Raw genomic sequence first — 6,000 nt, forward strand, 5'->3', positions numbered from 1 at the left:
ATCTCTTATGTCTCCTGCGTTGGCAGGTGGGTTCTTTACCACTAGCGCCACCTGGACTCTGGGCTACAGGATGCTAAAGCTGGATCAGCTTTCCTTCCCATCTCCAGGTCACACCTGCAAAGCCCCCTTCCCAGGTAACGTGACATATCTCTTGGCTCCAGGAATTAGGAGGTAGGCATCTTTGGGCACCTTTATCCAGTCTGCAACAGGGGGTGGTCCTGTGGGTGGGTCGGCAGTGAGAGGATGCAAGGCGTGCCCAGTGGCCTGCCCCTTTCAGACAAACAGGTCTGAGTGGGCAGCGTCTGCCTAGCAGAGGGAGGCCCAGCTTCCCGACGTGTCTACTCTGAGACGGGGGTCTTCCTGTGAGAGGCAGGCAGCACCTGTGAGAGGAGGGATGGGACAGGACGAATGGCGAGTGGTTCCTTCATATGTTTCTTCCAAGTGAGCCTGGCGGTGGGCCCAGGGGGACCTGCAGAAGCCGTACAGGCACTTCTGAGTTTCTGACGCTCAGCTGTTCTGGAGTGAGTCATGCTTCCATGGGAGTCACTTTTGAAAACCACACAAACAGAAGGTTTTTTGGCCCCGAGGGGCTCTTGGGGGCCCACCAGCCTCCAGGAGGGAAACCCTTGGAAGGCAACCGCCAACCTCACCATCAGCGCCTGTGCCTCGTGGCCCCAGGCTGGCCTCCACTCCGTGACCTTGGCTCCGTCCTTGCTGCTGAAGCCCCGCCCCATCAGCCTGGCCCCGCCCCTCATGGTGCCTGGCCCCGCCCCCTCATCATGCCCATCCTTTGCAGAACAGGTCCCAGTGGGCAGGGTGGAGGCTGGGGGGTCCTGGGCCTCTTTGGCCTGCAGGTGGCTGTCCCTGAGAGCCTGCAGGTGACGAGGACACCACAGAGACAGAGACGGTGGCACCTCAGTGTCTGTAGAGGCCCCGCCAAGGAATAACAGTCGTTCCCCCTTGTCTGCCACTTGGAGTGGCTGGGTCCTCCTGCCAGGGATCGGGACCAACCAGCTGCACCTGGGCGCATCACCCGCGCCCTTGGGCAGAGCAAGGAGTAGTCTGTCCATCCCGTGTGAGTGCCCTGACCTGTGGGTGCCCAGCTCCCAGTCCCGGGCACAGAGGAGTGTAGAAGGGGGCCTCAGCCCCCACAGTGGAGGACCCCAGCTGGGGGTAGCAGGGCAGCGAGCGTAGGGGGCCGCCAGGGCTCCCAGGGCTTTCTGTCCACCTCCAGCTCTGAGCCGGCCCTTTAAGGTTAGGCCCGGGTCGGATCTAGAAGCAGGTGGGCCTGGAGCCTGGGCCTCCCACATCTCAGGACTTTCCCAAGACCTCCCTGAGGTAGTGGCAGGGACCCCACCCTTCATTTCCCTGAGAAATTCCCTTCTCCCAGAGCAGAGAAAGCCCGGGTTCTGGGAATAAGGCTGGAAGCCTTCCAGCATCTTCTCCTGGAGTCATGGGCCATCTTTCTTCACCGTTCTTCCCCTGAAAGGCACAGTCTGACTTGCACCCACAAAACTTGGCCCCCAGAAGAGGACAGTGTGGGGAGGGGGTGTGGGGCCAGCCCTGGGCTTGGAGTCAGATGAGCTGGGTTCAAGGCCGGGGTTGTGTCCACCCCATCTCCTTGTGGACACCACAGGCCCTGGTAATGGTACATGAAAGTATAAAGTGAAGATCAGAGAGGCTCCCCGTCTACCTGAGGTTATACAGTTCCGATCTCTGGAAAGAAAGAGCAGAATGTCAGTTCAGAAGTTTTCCTTTATATCTTCCAAGTCAGAACTCTTAACCCTGGTACATGTACAGCGTACATTCCCTACCCCTCATCAGCCTCCCCCTCCCCAGCTGCCTGTCTGCATTTCACGTGTCAGCCCCATCTCTTATACCCTTAGGCACGGGGCAGCAGTTTCTGGGTCTTCTGGGCAGAGGTTTCTGCAGATCTGCCCATCTAGGGGTCTAGGTGGTGACTGGAGTTTCTAGGGGAAAACAAAGGGAAGTAGAAATGGCTTTGTTCGGCCAGAAGGGTCTTGCCACTGAGACTCCTGCCCGTAGAGGAGTCCTCCATGTCCTGGGCCGGCCAAGCCTCCCACTCACAGGACCAAGCAGACTTTAGGGGGGCTGGCTGTGGGGGGCTTCGGAGTCACAACACAAGTGGACGGGCTGTCCCTGGGCTCAGCCCTGCCTGATGGCCTCCAAGGCACCAAGGGGACACACACAGCTAGAAAGTCTGCAGGGTCCGCATTTAACTTTTTAGCAAGGGTTTTCTGAGCATCTACTTTGCACAAGGCCCTGGGCCAGGCATTAGGGTGGATGGGAGGCTGCTCGTCTGTTCACTCAATGATTGCTTCACTGGTTCTTTCACCACGTATTTATGGGGCCCTGACTGCTATGGTTTTTCCAGTGGTCATGTATGGATGTGAGAGTTGGACTGTGAAGGAAGCTGAGCGCCGAAAAATTGATGCTTTTGAACTGTGGTGTTGGAGAAGACTCTTGAGAGTCCCTTGGACTGCAAGGAGATCCAACCAGTCCATCCTAAAGGAGATCAGTCCTGGGTGTTCATTGGAAGGACTGATGCTGAAGCTGAAACTCCAATACTTTGGCCACCTCATGCGAAGAGTTGACTCACTGGAAAAGACCCTGATGTCGGACACAACTGAGTGACTGAACTGAACTGAACTGACTGCGTGAAGTGGGGGTGGGGGGAGGGCAAAGGTCAGAGGTCAGAGGCCCGGATGAGGCCTGGAGCTGTGTTCACGGTGGGCAGGATGGGCTGGGTGAGGTCGGAATTGTCAGAGCATCCGTAAATCCTTCTTAACCACATACACGTTCTTAAACATTTGATTTTTACTTAAAATATTTAAAGTACACACATGTGTCTGTCTTCTGATATAAGGGCCAAAGCCTTTTGCCCGAATGTGAGTCTGCAGATTGGAGTTTCGGGTCATCTTTGTGACCGAAACCACATCATGCTGAATCAGCATTGGTTTCTGGTTTTGGTTCTCTAAAGGGGCATGAGAACTGAAAGGCCCTTGCGAAGCATCAGAAGGCAGAGTCTTTCATCGTACATGTAGTTACTCCCCTCATGTGTGCTGGGACTTACCAACCCTTCCGACCTGGTTTTCAGAAAGTGACTCGTATTTTGCACTCGTATTTCATTTGTTTACATCAGCAGTCCTCAAGGTGTGGTCCAAGGATGCTGGCGACCCTCAAGACTGTTTCAAGAGATCCACCAGTCAAAACTAAGACTCTTCATGACCATACCAAGACGTCATTCACCCTTAACCCTCTCATTTCCTCTTGAAAGTACAAATGATGAATTCTTGAGGCTGAAGTCCGCTCTGATAGCTGATGGACTATATGCTTGTGCATTCACGGGCTTTGAAAGTCTTGCAACCTTAATTTCTCCTGGTGTTCTGCAGGCCATGGGATTGCAGAGTCGGACATGACTGAGCTGCTAAACAACAACAAATGCTGATAGATATGAACCATATAAACAAAAGCTCTTTGGGAATCTTCAATAATTTTTAAGAGTGTAAAGGAGTCTGGCTACCAAACGGTTTGAGAACTGCTAGTTTCTATATTTATTAAATCACACATTTCTAATATTAAGCACAACTGGCATGAGAAAGACTTGGGGATAAACATAACTGACTTGTAGTAAACACAGTTGACTGGAGGGCATTTTGCAGGATGGTCAAGAGCACTAAGTATGCCCTGAGCATCGGCGAGGATGCTACAGGATGAGCAGACAGGCACTGGCCAGTGGGGAGGCAGACGAGAGGCATCCTTGGGACCCGAAGTGACGATAGTTACAGTGATGCTGCTGTTGCCGAACACGCGCTGAGTGCCAGGCCCTGCGCTGAGTGTCTCCATGGATCCTCACCACCCTAAGAGAGAGGGCCTCTCTTTATTCTGGTCCTCTGCTTATACAGATGGGGGAGCTGAGGCTGAGAGCGGCCAGATCCTAATAAGCCCGAGACACCTCCCCGCCCACCCCAGCTCCTAAGGAGAAGAGTTAGTCCTTGATCTCAGGTCTGCTGATCTCCAGGACCTGCCTCTTAACCAGCTCTCCTCACCTCTGAGTCCCTGAAGTCTCCCCAGTTTTTAAGGAGGCAGGTGGGGCAGGCAGAGACTCAGGCGAAGTCAGGCAGGTGCCTGTACCTTCCGCACAGTCTGGGCCGGGAGGCCGACACGGGCACTGGGGACTGAGGTCAGGAGCAGCTGGCCTCTTCAAGTCATTTCCTTGTGGAAGCAGCGGAATGGACATGGACGGTACCCTGCCCACCTCCTATTCCATGCACCCCACCAGCTGGTGCCAGCCTAGTTGGGGCCTTTGGGCAGGGCCTTGATCCTGGCCTCTGCCCCCTCTTTCTGCCTCCTCTCTGCGTCCCGCATCCATCTGGAAGGGAGGAAGCTGAGCTGTGTGTGTGCTGAGCCCCTGCCTTTTTAGGGGGTTGAATAGGAGGGACCAACTGCTCCAGGGGCCCTCCCATCTCATGGTCTGAAGCTTTCTCAGAGCCCAGGAATCCCAGGTTGCCCCCATCCTGCCAGTTCCGAGGTTAGCAAGGGGCCTGCTGTGGTTCCCTGTGGGCAGCAGCTCCTGCGGTGCTGTGGGTTCGAGTCACGGGTGAGGAATGGGGAGTGGCCGCTTCCCTCCTCGGGGCTGTCCTCCAGATCCCCAGGGAGGCAGCTGGACATCTCCAATTAGGCCCCATGGTCACCATGGAGATCCTTTGTTTACTCCCACCTACACATGAGATAATCTGGAGAAACTGCCATTTTTCTACACTTTCAACATGATTTGGAATTCAGGCAAATTCCAAAGCCACGCCAGCCTCCAGTTCCGAAGGCAGCGACCCAGGCAGCTTGCACGGACCTTAGGATGCTGGCCAACTTCCCCTAAGAGAGCACACACCTCACCTCTGCCGCACATTGTCTGTCTCTCTGCCTTTGCTCGAGCCATTGTGCCACGAGGAGTGCCGACCCTCCCCATTGTTCAACTGAGTCAATTTCATTGCCCCCACCCCAAGGCCAAGTGCAAGCATTACCTCCTCCTCCATGACGGCCTCCTGGATTCCACCCTGTCTCCCACCTCCTGACCTGCTTGAGGGCTCTTCCCCTCCTTGTCTCACCCCGTCTAGCGTAGCGCTGATTGCTTTCTACGTGACTCAGTAGTCTCCCGTCTAGACAGCGGATCCTGGGGGCACACAGGCTGTTCCTTCCTCCACCCTCAGATACCCAGCCATGGAGCAATGTTCCCGAGAGGGAGGCCGAGAGTGCCTGGAGAGAGAACTGAACTGGGAGCTTGGTGATCTGGACGACCCTGAGCAAGTGGTTTGAATTTCTCTGAGCCCCTGTTTCCCCAGCTTCTGAGCAGGGTGGGGGACCTGGAGGATTGCAAGGGGCCTTTTCAGATCTGCGTTTCTCTTTATTGCCTTTTGAGAACTTGCCACTTTCCCCAAGCTGCTTCCATGCCCAACGTGTTTTGCAGAGAAAGTGTCTGGAGAAGGGATTGGGGCGGGTGTGGCAACCCCCTCCCCATTCTTCCGGGAGTCCAGGAAGCCCGCCCAGGGAGTAGGAGGCACCACTGACATGCAGCCCTGTGCTGCCCCCATGTGACCCGTGTGGGCACTGCACCCGGGAAACCTTCCTCACCAACTTCTCCGAGGGCCACCCTGACAGATGCCCATCACCAACCTGGCTGTCCCGCTCGACCTCCCTCTGTCTTCCTGCTCACCTCTCACCTGGGCCAGGGAGCTCCTGGCGACCAAGGGTCATCCTAGGATGAGGACGTCCCAGGGTGGAAAGACTAAGATCTCCAATCAGCCAACCAGGCGAGTTGTTCTGGAGGTGCCACTGTGTGGTGGAGAAGGGATTACAGGGGCCCCCAGAGGTGCTCACACATGCTTCTTGGTCTCCAGGCCCTTCCCAACCTCCTGTCTCAGCCAAGAGGCCTGCAGGCTGGGTAGGATCATGCCTGTCGTGCCTTCAGGGAAAGGGAGGCTG

Source organism: Cervus canadensis, chromosome 8, assembly GCF_019320065.1.
Source record: "Cervus canadensis isolate Bull #8, Minnesota chromosome 8, ASM1932006v1, whole genome shotgun sequence".
Classification (NCBI taxonomy): Eukaryota; Metazoa; Chordata; class Mammalia; order Artiodactyla; family Cervidae; genus Cervus; species Cervus canadensis.